This window comes from Ammospiza caudacuta, chromosome Z (assembly GCF_027887145.1).
Source record: "Ammospiza caudacuta isolate bAmmCau1 chromosome Z, bAmmCau1.pri, whole genome shotgun sequence".
In the NCBI taxonomy this organism is placed as follows: Eukaryota; Metazoa; Chordata; class Aves; order Passeriformes; family Passerellidae; genus Ammospiza; species Ammospiza caudacuta.
This window is the reverse complement of record NC_080632.1, coordinates 51,685,832-51,698,931: the sequence shown is the minus strand read 5'-3', so window position 1 is coordinate 51,698,931 and position 13,100 is coordinate 51,685,832. Positions and strand designations below refer to the sequence as shown.

The following is a 13,100-nucleotide window of genomic DNA, read 5'->3' as shown; positions in this document are numbered from 1 at the left end:
TGTAAAGACAGACTTCTAAAACGCATATGCCATAAGATCATACCATTTAATATCCTAATCAAATGGGATTTTTGTTATCCTTCACATCCTGCAGCCATTTTGAAAGGAAAGCACTAAGCCTTTATGTCTGATCCTTAAATTGATGCTTCATGCCATGTCAATGAAAAGCTACTAACAACCCTAAAATCACAACTTATATGCACAAAGAAGCACATGTTGAGTTTTAAGATCAACCTGTGACCAATAGTTTGTGAAGAAGTATCAGGCTTTTGTGCAAAACAGGTATCACTACTTATTCTGAGCAAGAGAGAAATCTTAAAAATTCATCTTATTTCATAAATCATGAGACCTGCCCCAAAATGCACACAGGGATATGACATTACAAAATGGGTTATCTCTCCATTTCAGAGAAGTTGCGATTCCTGTCCAAGTGACCTACAAATCACCATGTCAGTTTAAAAAACTATAGCTAAAATAACATGTACTTGCCAGCAAAGCCAGCCTGGAAGCCAGGAAGTATAGATAACACCACAACCACCACAGGAAGGTGTTCAGTCTATTAAAGCTCATTATCACATCAATCGCAAGAGACCAAAGGTTTTGGGAAAATGGATTTCCAGAAGTTCCTCAAGGAAAAAAAAAAAAAAAAAAAGTAGAAGAAGACCTATGTTTATAGCTTCAAGAGGTAATCTGTCACTAGGAATCCACATAGCTCAGGCAGACAGATCCAGAGATGCCTCACAAAGCAGCTGCTGCTTGAGGTTTTATAACAAGCCAGACTGTACTTAAAGCCATCTAAAAGCTGTAGCTATCCTCAAGGAATTTTGATTACTCAAACCATAACTGCTTTCTAATTAAGCGTATTTCATCTCTAAGCTTCCTTCCTTCCTCCAAGCTACTTCCTTCTTGGAAATATTTATGAGACTCAAAAAACACCAAACACCTCTAAGAGAAGCAGTTGAAAATATTATGTAATATTATATGAACAGAATATTCTGAAATACATTTTTGTATTTAAAATCGCTATGTACAAATGACATCACTATCCCTTTCACCATCTAGGCAAGTAATTTCTCTACTGTACTTATTCCTCTGCCTCTAGAAGGAGGCTTATCCTTGTAGTTTTGGTAGGGCACTCATAACAAAAAATATAAAGAAAAAAATAAAACCAAAACAGGCATAAAGCTTAAAATTACTGAAATACCTAACTAGAGGCATCAAATATTTGCTTGCAATAATTGAATTATTTCTGGTGCCTTTTTAAAACTGTAAATCAATTTCTCTGGAATACTTCAGAATTTTCTCACAGCTAGCAAGTAGTTTTAGTTCAAAAATCAAATTAATTTATACAAAGCAATGTCTTAGCACTCAGTGGTTGCATTTTGAAATCAAACCTTCCAGACTGATCACAAGCAGCACTGCTTCTCTAATCTAGACAATTCTTGCTAATACAAGAACAATTGATTTTAAAAATGGCCAAAAGGTTATTTAATTTCACATAACGGTGCAAATGCTAATCCTCCAGACAAGCAGCACGGGAAGAGTATCTCCATTTGGTGTACTCACTTACAGAGGTGCCTATCTTTCTCCTTTGCCAAAAATATTTACCTATTATTGACTTTACTTGAAGCACCACATTTCCAGACATATAAACAACATCCAAACAATTACTTTGAAAGCTCAACTTTTAAGAAGTAATCTCAAATTTTAATCATCCACATTTACATTCTTATTGAGCTACACCAACACATGGATAAATCTGTTCAGAAGTTACATGCTTTGAAATATTCTACGTGCCTCTGAAAGTAACAGCGTTTAGGAAGCACAAATGTTATATTTCTATAGAAAAGAAGGTGTAAGAAAAAAGACCTTAACTCCCAATAATATCCAGCTTCTTGGGAAGGTTGTGGATTCCCTTTCCCCCTCTGCAACAGAACAGATCACTAACGATAGAACTGTAATCCCACACAGTTCGTGTAGAACTATGCCTTCAGAATGCCTCAGCAGTAACAAGCAGCCACCAGCTGGCAAAACCCTAGTCAGCCTAAAACAAGCATGAAAACTGAGACTGGGAATTATTCCCCTCAATCCTGCCAAAACACTTGGCAGCCTGCTTTCCTTTGTGCCTCAGTTTCATCATCCGAGAGATGAAAATAATGATGCCGGTTTTTTTTTTAGAGAAAGCATCAGAGCCCCGCTACAGGGATGACTGGCGCCCAGGACCACATGGGAAGTAACCAGACGGCCACTGTACCCGCTCCTCCCCAGTTCCTCAGGGAATCCCCTCCACTACTTGGACCAGCAATAAGACAAAGTGTGCGTATCTTTCAGGGCAGCAGTTTTCTATCATGTACAGGCAACAAGAGCAGACCACTTGCGGTGACGGCAACAAAACGCAAATCTCTTCATCAAGGAAATGGGCGTCGGTGCCACAGCCACGCTTGTGTGACAATCGAAAAGGCCGAAAGACGCGAGTTCCGCGAGGGTCGCGACACGGTTGCCAACTGGGCCGGCCGGCACCAGCCACCGCCGCTCTGGGGAAGGCGCAGATAACCTTCAGCCTGACCGTCCGCGCCAGGCGGGGGCAGGGCTGCGGATGGGGCCCGGCGGGGCTCGGCACCCCCAGGCCCCGCAGCCGCGGCCCCGGGCGAGGCCATGTTGCGCTCTGAGCGTCACGGCCGGGCAGCTCCGCCGGCGCCGGCGAGAGCAGGCTGGACGAGACGAGACACCGCCGCGGGGCACGGCTGGCGATCGGCCCGGGAGCCGAGTGGCGCAAGACTGCCGTTCGCCCGCCCAACCCGGCCCGGCCCGTCCCCATGTCAGCCCTGAACGAATGTCCCGCTGCCCCTGCCCGGGGCGCACGGCCCGGAGGAAAAGGACGGTCCAGCAAGGCCTCCGCCGGCGGACGTCCCTCAGGGAGAGGACGCGGTGGAGGGGAAGGGGAGCCCCGCACACGGCCGCACATCCCGGCACTTACCCGGCGCCACCGCCCGCGCTGCAAGGCCCCTGCCCCTAAACAGCGGCACAGCCGCCTCGCGCCATCGCGCCGCCGTCCCGCACGCGCGGCCCCGCGCCTGGTCACGCTCCCGCCCCGCCCCAGCCCCGGCGCGCCCTTCCCTCCTCCTCCATCCACGCCACCATTGGCCCGCTGAGCCAGTGACGTCATCTCAAGGGGCGGGGCTAAAGGAAGGGGCGGGGCTTCCCGTAACGCGGCGGCCGGTGCCAGGATCCCGGGCGCGCGGGGGGCGCGCGCGGGGGGCGCGCGCGGGGGGCGCGCGCGGGGGGCGCGCGCGGGGGGCGCGCGCGGGGGGCGCGCGCGGGGGGCGCGCGCGGGGGGCGCGCGCGGGGGGCGCGCGCGGGGGGCGGGCGCGGCGGCGGCGGGGCCCTGAGGGCGGCGGGGCCCCCCCCTCCCTCCTCCGCGGCGCTCCGGCCCCTCCGCCCGCCGCGCCCGCCGCCCCCCGCAGGGCTGCCCCGTCAGGGTGTGTGCCAGCTCTGGGCGGCAGCCGCCGGACCCTACCGGGGCCGCAGCCGGCCAGGCCTCTGGAAGCTTCTCCCGGCCCTTGCCCGGCCCGGCCTGCGCGGGCGGCGCGGCGGGGGAGTTGTTCCGAGCCGGCCTGAGGAGCCAGCTGCCTTCCCGGCGTTTCGCAAGATTCCCCTGGGAGTACGGGCGGCTGGAGAATGCTCTTGTCAACAGCTGCCGTGCGAGTAAAGCGCTGCCATCCAGAGCAGTCTCCATGTTCCAGTTCCTGCAAATCGGTCAGGATTCTAGTCCCTGAGAAAGGTGTTTGTGAAAGGTTGCTGAGGAATGGTCCTCAATATAGATCGTTAATATGATCATGACCCACCTTATCGCTGGACATTTCTTCATTCAGTAACTCTGAAAAATTACTTGTGTAAATCACAGTAGTGTGCTCTAAGATGCTTTCTTCATTCCAGATTAATTTTTTTTCTGGTTCATGAGTAAGAAAGAACACTGCCACGCCAGAAGCTTGGTGCTGAGAGTGTCTAAATAGGCTGTTCCTAATGAGAAAAGTACAAGACATCACTGATGCATGTCTGAGTTTCTTTCTACTGAATTCTTTAGGGTTTTGCCTCCTTAGTTCTTAAGTTATATTTGGGCTTAAGTAGGATATGAGGTATATTACACTAGTAGTTATATCATTAGATGAGTGGGCAGATTGGCTAGATAAGAAAGACATCTAGTTCAATACCCTGTTTCAGGCACTGACATGAACTGCTAATAAGACAAGATTTGGAATTTTGGAGAAAGACAGTGGGACATAGTCTGTTTCTCACAGATTTAGTACCAGTCTCTGATTATGCTTGGTGTACTGTCTCAGATGGCTTAATCCAACAAAAATGTTGTTGCTAATTCTGAAAATGCTGTATTTTTTCTATGTAACAGAGTAAAGCTGGATGGACACTTTTCAACAGTCATTTAGTTGCTCTGCTTTCCTAACAACAAAGTTGTTGGTATTTACATAATTTCTGATAGGCTATTTATGTAGGCTGCAGATTAAATGCATTACTTTATGTCCCTGCTTGCAGCTGATGCTGTCTAGTAACCTTAGATGCTGTAGGTACTGCTGTTTTATCCCGTTGGTGGTCTCTGCACTCTATAAACTCAGTCCTTTCCATTTCCTCCTACAGAATTTTGCAGTTCAAACCCTTCCTAAAGTATCAGGACAAATGGCATCTGCAGAATAAGTTTCACAGTTTTTTTCAGCATGACAAAAGTATAACAGTTGGTCACTTTTGCTTTCCCACCAAATAATGGTTTTTATATTTGTGTCTACATTGATTCTGGGTTACAGTTTGGGACTGTACAAGTACAGTTTGATTGTATAATTGGTGAATTTCAGTGTGTATGGATTTGCCTGTTTCAGCATCCTCAAAAAATCAATTTTTGGCAACAAAGCTTTAAGTGGGACCAGGCTCTAACCAGAAGGACCAAAAAAATAATGTTTTTCCTCTTGTTTTAGCATGTCTTCTGTCTCTTGTACGATCACTTGTGTTCTGCTGCTAAGTAGACATTCCAGAAGTAGGCTCTTCACTCTCCTCCCTCCCCCAGCCAACAAAAAACCTCTTATGACATTCTTATTCTGAAATCCTATAGCCTGAAGCGATTCCTGGTATATTGCCAGAACTTGTAGAACAGCCTTCCATCTCCCTTCAAAACCAGTCCTGTGACAGGCTTCACTTACATGTGACATGCATTGTAGCTCTTCAAATAAGCAAGAGATTGTGTATTTCACAGACTATCTAGAACTCAGTGTAAAACTGTGTACACATATCTGATGTTATGTCCAGAAACAAAATTATTTGTTTGCAACAGCAGTTAATTTTTCTGTATTGACACAAAGTACCATTTATTCATTAGGAATTTAGTTTCCAAAAATCTGATTGTTCTTGGACACCAGCCACTTTCTGGTACAAGCAGGTAAAAAGTTAATAGCATTACAACTGCCACTGGATGGATTCAGGACATTTGGGATCCCTATTAAAGAAGAGAATTAAGCCATTCAAGCATATTGTGAAGTGGCTTTTCTGCACATGGATGATTTCCAGGAAAGACTGTTTAGTTTGATTTACTGCTTCATAGTCTTCCCTACTGTTTATGGCTTTATACTGTACTGTGTATGTAGTATAGTTCTGGTGTATAGGTAATATAAAAACCAGTTATTTAAACTTCCAAATACTGAGAGAAATTAAAAATTCTGACCACATTTTAAAAATGTTTCTGCCAGCTAGCATTTTAATAAAATATTGCACATATTTAATAAAATAATGCATATTGAATAAAGCATTATATGAAATGTTTATTTTATATATTTAGGTAAATGTTTGGTCACATATTCCCTAAATATATGAGGCAAGAATGAAAGAAAGCTAGTTGTCAGGAATTGGAAGGTCTTTGTTAGCAATTACCCTCTTCTTATTCACACTGCAATTTGTGTTCCAGCAAAGTGCTCACATCAGGCTATGTGGGATATTTCCAAGCTCTCGTGATACACAGTTAGGATATCAGTTGGTGAAGCATGCCTGCACATCCTCTGCTTTCTCAGTCCCAGAAAGAAGGAGGCAGCCTGGAAGTGCAGAGATGGGCACTGACACTTGAAAAACAGGTAGCTGTTGGCAAAGGTTGATAGCTGTTCAACTGTGGGAGCAGAGATATTTTTGGAGAAGCTGTTAGAGATTGCTGAGGAACCATCTTGTACCACACTGTGGATATTTTCAGTGGATTTGTAACAAGTTGTGAAAAAATTTGCAGTCTGCATAATCCACTGAATCTTACAATAGATGAGCCACAGAGAGGAAAAATCTTTCTGGAATGTATTATTATCTTAGTGTAAGGATGTGGAGCATCAGGGGTGTGAAAAGATTCCTCACTCTGACTACACATGGGGTTTTTTTTGGTAATTCAGGACTCTCAGAACAGAGATGTTGGGAAAGATTCAGTAAGGGAGAAGCTGAACAACAACACCCTTTAATGGCAGCGTTCTGACCCATGCCCAGACATTTTCTGTGAGATGAGTGAATCACTATGTAGAACTGTTTGCCTGGGAGGTTCAGTAAAACATCTGAGCCTCTTGCTAAAGTGATAATGCTGTCTCAGCTTGTGTCACTTCTCCTGATCTTGAACTTATAATCTCCAATGTCTAATGTTCTTTAACATGAAGAAGAGTCACTTAACTTTTCCCCCTTTGCCCTGAGTGGTCAGAACAGTAGCAGACTTGCATTGAAGCCACAGTCTTGTAGGTCAAAAAGTCATGGTGATGTCCTCTGAAGAGGTAGGGAGGAGACATCAGCAAGGAAAAAAAAAAAGGCTGATGTAACTTTTGGAAATTATTTAGTGACAGTTACAGCACTTCACAGCCTTTTAACTTACCAAACATAAGTAGCTCAGTGGCAGCAAAAAATGGACTTTGTAATTCACTACTTCTTCCTGAGGGAGATGTGAGCATATTGCTTTTTTTTGAGAGCACGCAGGTGTTTGTAATTTGTGTGACAAACAAGTAAAGTTCACTGAGCCACAAGCAGTCATGGCAACCTCGTATGTACAGCTGGGTGCTTGATGGCATCTCTTTACAAGAGAGTGAGTGATGCATATTGCAACAGGACTGACCTCATTCGTTAGCATTGCTGTGCCCAGTAAAAGGGCACAAAACCTGAGACTCTGGACAAGACCTTGCAAAATTCAGCCAGGGTCTGTAGCGCTTCATCAGGGCTTGAGAAATTCAGGAGAATCTTGTGGTCATTGGAAGAAGCTAGGAATGGAGATAACTGACTCCTCCCTGTGTGATAGGAAAGCTTTGGATTGCTGAAGAGGGCTTGACCTGGTTCTTTCATTCTGATTCTCAAGAATAAGAGTAATAACACCATGAAAATACAGCCTGGCATATAGAATAGAAAAAAGAATGGTTGTAGCCCACTTTAAATTAATGGCACATCTCATGGAGAAGTGTGCCTAGCAATCTGCTTGCTTTTCTGCAGTGGAAATTAGAGCTAATGACATTTTAGACCTAGACTGGAAGCTTTAACTGATGGAACATGTTGCTAGGGGATTTTTTTAATGAAAAGATAGAGGGTAGGATAATCAGAAAAAAAGTGGTCTGGTCTTCACTGGAGGAACAAAACCAAAGGTGAGATCAGAAAAAGGAAAACAAATATTAAATTTCAATGAAGATAAAAATACTGTAAACGATTAAATTGATCAAACATGGAAAATGGTTAAGTCAGAATGAGCAATGCACTTCACTGAGAAGAAATGCTCGTTCAGAACTAGGGTGAGGTGAAGATGTTATGCTGCAGTCTCTTACACCACATGAGAGAGCTGCCCTTGAATTTAGTATACTTTTGGCAGCTGCTGGAGCTAAAATGCTTTTGGAGTAATTCTGCACACAGAGACAAGAATGTGGATGTGTTCTTAAGGCAGAACTCTTGGCCAGTAAGTAAGAAGACCCAACTAAGAGTAGCAGAAGATGATTAAAAAGAAAATGACATCTCAGATTGACTGGAATTATGTTTCCTACTTGGCCACAAAGGCTTTCATGGGCAGTTTAGCCAATAAAAAATATGCCAGAAAATATAAGTCAGTACTTTTTTGTCAAAGTAATGAACTCCATGCACAGAATAAAGTTATGTGTGAAGAACAGCTGAGCTGGGCCTAATTATTTGGGCTGACAAAAGGCATGCTAGCAATAGAAAAAGACATTCTGAAACCAAGGCTGTTGTTCAGTCTGCTCTGTGCTGGGAAGCCAGTCTGTCTTACATCAATGTAATTGTGGATTCCTTTCAGATATCGACCTCTTGAAAAACACATGGGTGGCGCTTCTGTCCTTTCCAGTGAGTAAGGTAAGAGTTCTAGTCAGGTAAATTAGCACTGGCCATGGTTATCCAGGCCTTCCCTTGAGTTTTGGGCAGGCTGTAACAAGATTCTAGTTGGTGCAGAGCAGCACTGTGGACGTGCCTTTTCAGGTTGTATGATGACTGGTATACAAGGTGTAGAATCACAAATAGAGCTCCTGTTTGTGGTCCTCAACTACAGAGTGTAGCAGGCACAGCATAGGGGTGTCTAAATCTGTGCAGCACACTGTGGTTGCTCCATTTAGCTGTAGCCACTCCAGACTAAGGCTAAAACTTGTCTGTGTGAGAGCTGGTCTTAGTGCAATACTCTAAACACAAGGAGTGTGTATGAGTTAAGCTGTGGTTGGAAATGTTGGCTTTCTGATACTACAGCTTGGGACTTCTCAATAAAGGCTGGTAGAGACATATTTAAGAAACAGTGTATATGTACCTTACAGAAGGGAAATATGCTACAGGCAAGCTGCTGACCAGTCCTTTTTGTATTTTTCCATGCTATATCTAGTAGTCTACACTATGCCACTGAAATCAGTACAGTGAGATACCACCTGATTGCCAGGAAGAGAGCTATCATCAGTGAGAGATAGGTAATTGTCTTGAAGTGACACGTTTTAAAAAAGAGGCCTTGACAGCTTCAAGTTTTCTGCTTGAGCTGTTAGAAAACACAAAAGGCTTGAGCCTGTTGCTACAAGTAAAGACTGAGGAATTCACAGGGAAGTACATTCTCACCACTAACACTGAACACTGAAGTTAAGTTAGTATTAGATAACTCCTCACTGACTGCTGACTTACTGTTAAAGTGGCTAATGTTATTCAGAGCAATGTAGACATGGTAAAATATATTCAGTCCTGAGCACTTTACTGATAATGTCACCGAAATGAATGCTTTGTGAGAAAAAGTAACAACTTTGTATGATGAAGGAATGAAGACCTCAGAATAAGAAAAACTGAAAAAGCAGCAACAAAATTCAATATACCAGTTTGTAAATGAGCAACTAAGAGATGCAGAAAGTAATGTAGGGTTTTTTACATGAAATTGTATAGCACATAAAGTAAACCACAGAATGAAAGAGTACAAAGGAGAACATTGGCTTTTGGTAATAATTTCTAATTGCTGAGACAATATACTATAGACATATGTATATATATATATATATGTATATATATATGTATGTATGTATATATATATATATATATACATATATATATATATATATATACACAGAGAGAGAGAGAGAGACAGAGTATAGCTTCCATCAGCTACAAGACTAAAAAGTACCTAGAAACTTCACTAAAAAAAGTCAAAGAAATAGAAATAGTAACGATTTGTATTAGCCAATTCATGTGGTCAGTTCATGGTACAAAGAGATAGGTAAAGATCTTTGCCCCGTATGTTTCACTGCCTTTGATCTATCTTCTCTTGTTCCACTGCCCTACCATTTATTTACCATTCTTTGCCATTTGTTAAGAGCTTTTCCTTTCTTTTATCTCCTTTTGCTCTTTTTGTCCTTTGCCATTGCCAAACTCACATTCATGTACTTTCCTATCTGTTTCCTGTTATTTCTGCTCCCTTTAGCAGAATACCTGTTGTATTTACAAGTTTTCCAGCTTAAGTCTGTCAAAATAATTCCTTTTAAGAGTTATTTTAGGAGAAAGTTAGTTGCTTAAAAGTACTTTTGTTCTCAATTTATAGCTCAGCTATATAACAAATCAAATTCTGCCAAAAATCAAAAGTGACAGAGTTCCTTACCACCAAGGCACAAAAAGTGCTTTGTATTAAAAATTTAGCAAACAAAATGGTGGTCATGCATAATCAAGCCCAGTTTGTCAGTATTGAAACTCTTCCATAATGCCAATAGCACTAAAAGATTGCTTTAAGAGATAAGCCAGAAACATACAAATCCTGGCCTGAGAGCATCTCCTTCACTGATCTGTGAAGCATTCTTTTCAGAGCTAAGGCCCCAGTGTAGAAATTGTCATTGTTACTTGAAATTCTGCTATGAATATTTGTAATCAAACTTTAACTTCCAAGAACAGAACTTGGTATGTTTTGTGATTTCTTTTTCGTTTTGTTTTCTCTCTCACTCTCAATTCCCAGACTGGAGTAGGAGTACATTATCTTGCTGGTGTGCGAAAGTATGGAGAAAATGGCGATCTTCCCCAGAATCAGAGGTCCTAAAAGATAAATGAGAATGGCAGAAAAATGTTAGTGGTAAGAGATGTAACATACACACCAAACTATTTGCATAAACATAGACTAGTGTGCCATCATTCTTTACTTTATCATTGTCTGCTCATTTATTTTTTACTTTCCTGTCTTTTTCCTTTTGCCTTTCCTTTATTCTGTAATTGGAGCCACTTGTCATTCATTCTGTAAGGGTTTACTTAAATGTATTTTGTCTATAGTTAATTAAGCAGTGGGAGAATCCTCTTGAAGAGTTCTATATACTCAAGATCAGGTTCAAGTCACATCATCATCAGTATATCCTGAGAGATACAAACTTTTAATATTTCAGTGCATTTTTAAAACAGATCCTTTATGAAACTGCTTGCTAATATTTCTTCCAAAGTTACAGTTTATTACATATTACTTGAATTTTATTATATGACTATCTGTGACAATCAATATCAACTAAAATAATATTTCATTCATCAATCAGAAGAGGCATTAACATTTTTACTATCAGGATAATTTGTATGCAGTCCTTAACCATATGAATAAATGTATTTCAGAAATGCTTATAAATTCATATATCACTCATTATTGTCTGATAAACTTGATTCAACAGGAGTCATTATTACTTCTAATGCGTTGGATATGATGAAAATTTCTCAGATTATGTTGATATTCTCCTCCAAGCTTCTAGTCAGCTTCATAATGTAAATTGCATGCATGTCAACATGTAACATGTTGGTATAGAAGATAAATGTAGGTTCTTTTAAACAAAATTTTTGAAAAACTGTAGTGTGGAATTGGATCACCTCATCTTTGGATGTGTTGAGTTCACTGTTCCCCCACAAGCTGGAAAGTGATTAATACAAGCTTTGAGAGATGGGTAGATCCACAGCACTTGCAGAGTTTGCTTTCTAAATTATTTACTAAATTATTTTACAATTCTATGGTAATCAATAACTTATCACTAAAGATCAAGCTATTATCCCGTATGCTGTGCAATGCATTTACTACTTACAGAATTACTGAAATGTATTCAACACACCTTCTTGATTTTTTTAATGTTACATTTATGCATACCTTATTACAAGTTTAAATGTGCATCACTGATAACACACCTACTTTACACAGACTTAGATGACCATTAATGCATGGAAATACAGCAATACATTCACAATAACCCACCATCTCCATTGGAGTGATTCCATGTTTAGTGTAAAGATGTATTCCATATATCATTTTGAAAAAAGCTACCCTGTAAGTGCCTTTGCATTACCCTTCCTAGTTCTGGGAAAGCTCTTCAAATGTTGTCTAAGCCATGGTCTGAAGTTGCTTTGCAAACTGTTGGCAGCTCAGGGTTTTGTAGAACATTTGGTGTTCTCAGGAATGACCTGATAGTTGCCTCATCTCCTGCAGTGTTTTAAGTGACAGGCTGTCCTTTTCCTGCCTTGTCTTCTTTATATCTTTTTCCACTACATTTATTTTCCCTGACTTTTGCTTCTGAATTTATTTAGTGTTGTCCAGGGCATGTCTCCCCATCCAGAGGCAAATTTGGTTAGATAGATTGGTATCACAGCCTGTGACTGTGGGGAACCCTTGCTGCTGACAGAAGTACTAGGAGCAGGTACAGACAGGGGAGAAAAGGAAGCAGTGAATAACGAGGTGCTATTCTGTGTTAGTGCCTGAGTTAGGAATTTATGGTGGCTGTATTCAGCACTGGTGAGGCCACACCTCGAGTCTTGTGTCCAGTTCTGGGCTCCTTGCTGCAAGAAAAACATTGAGGTGCTGACCTGAGTCCAGAGAAGGGCAATGGAGCTGGGGCAGGGTGTGGGGCACAAGTGCTGTGAGGAGCAGCTGAGGGAGCTGGGGGTGTTTGTCCTGGAGAAAAGGAGGCTCAGGGGGGACCTCATCACTCTCCACAGCTGCCTGAAAGGAGGCTGTGGCTGGGTGGGGGTCAGCCCCTTCTCCCAAGCATCCAGTGAGAAGACATGGCCTCAAGCTGTGACTAGGTTGGTTCAGATTGGACTGCAGGACAAAGATTTTCATGGAAAGGGTTAATAAATATTGGGATGACTGCCCAGGGATATGGTGGAGTCACCATTCCTGGAGGTGTTCAAGAAATGACTGGAAATGGCACTTAGTGCATGTGACACTTAGTGGTGATCGGTCAAAGAATTGGACTTGATGGCCTTAGAGGCATTTTCCAACCTAAATGATTCTGTGATTATGTGAAACTAGTACCTCACATACAGATGAGCTATTGATGGTATGGTGGTGGGAACTTGTCCCCTGGGAAGCAGCAGTTCCTCGCTCCTGCTGAGTTCCTTCCAGCAAGTTCAGCCACTGAGTTAGAAAAGAAAAACACAATCTGACATATAATCCTTGACAAATTGCTGACCCTTGTATCGGAGGGATGAGAGGAAGCTATTATCTATGTTCACGCAATTCTTTTCTCTATAAGCAGTAATTCTTTGTCCTCAGCCTTAAAAAAATATCTGAAAGTCTGAAGAAAGTTCAGTCTCATTTCTCTGTGTAAGAAGTCCCTTTTACAGATGATTGAATT

The 13,100-nt window shown here is 42.3% G+C and overlaps 1 protein-coding gene across 1 annotated transcript in view; it reads right to left on the bottom strand.

Annotated features, from left to right (window-relative positions):
• IL6ST (interleukin 6 cytokine family signal transducer) overlaps positions 1–3,039 on the bottom strand; it is a 32,701-nt gene extending 29,662 nt beyond the window's left edge. The window contains exon 1 of the mRNA XM_058824314.1: positions 2,978–3,039. The gene's annotated coding sequence lies outside the window, so the exon portion shown is untranslated. The remainder of the gene's footprint in view (positions 1–2,977) is intronic.
• Between the last annotated feature and the right edge of the window lie 10,061 nt (positions 3,040–13,100).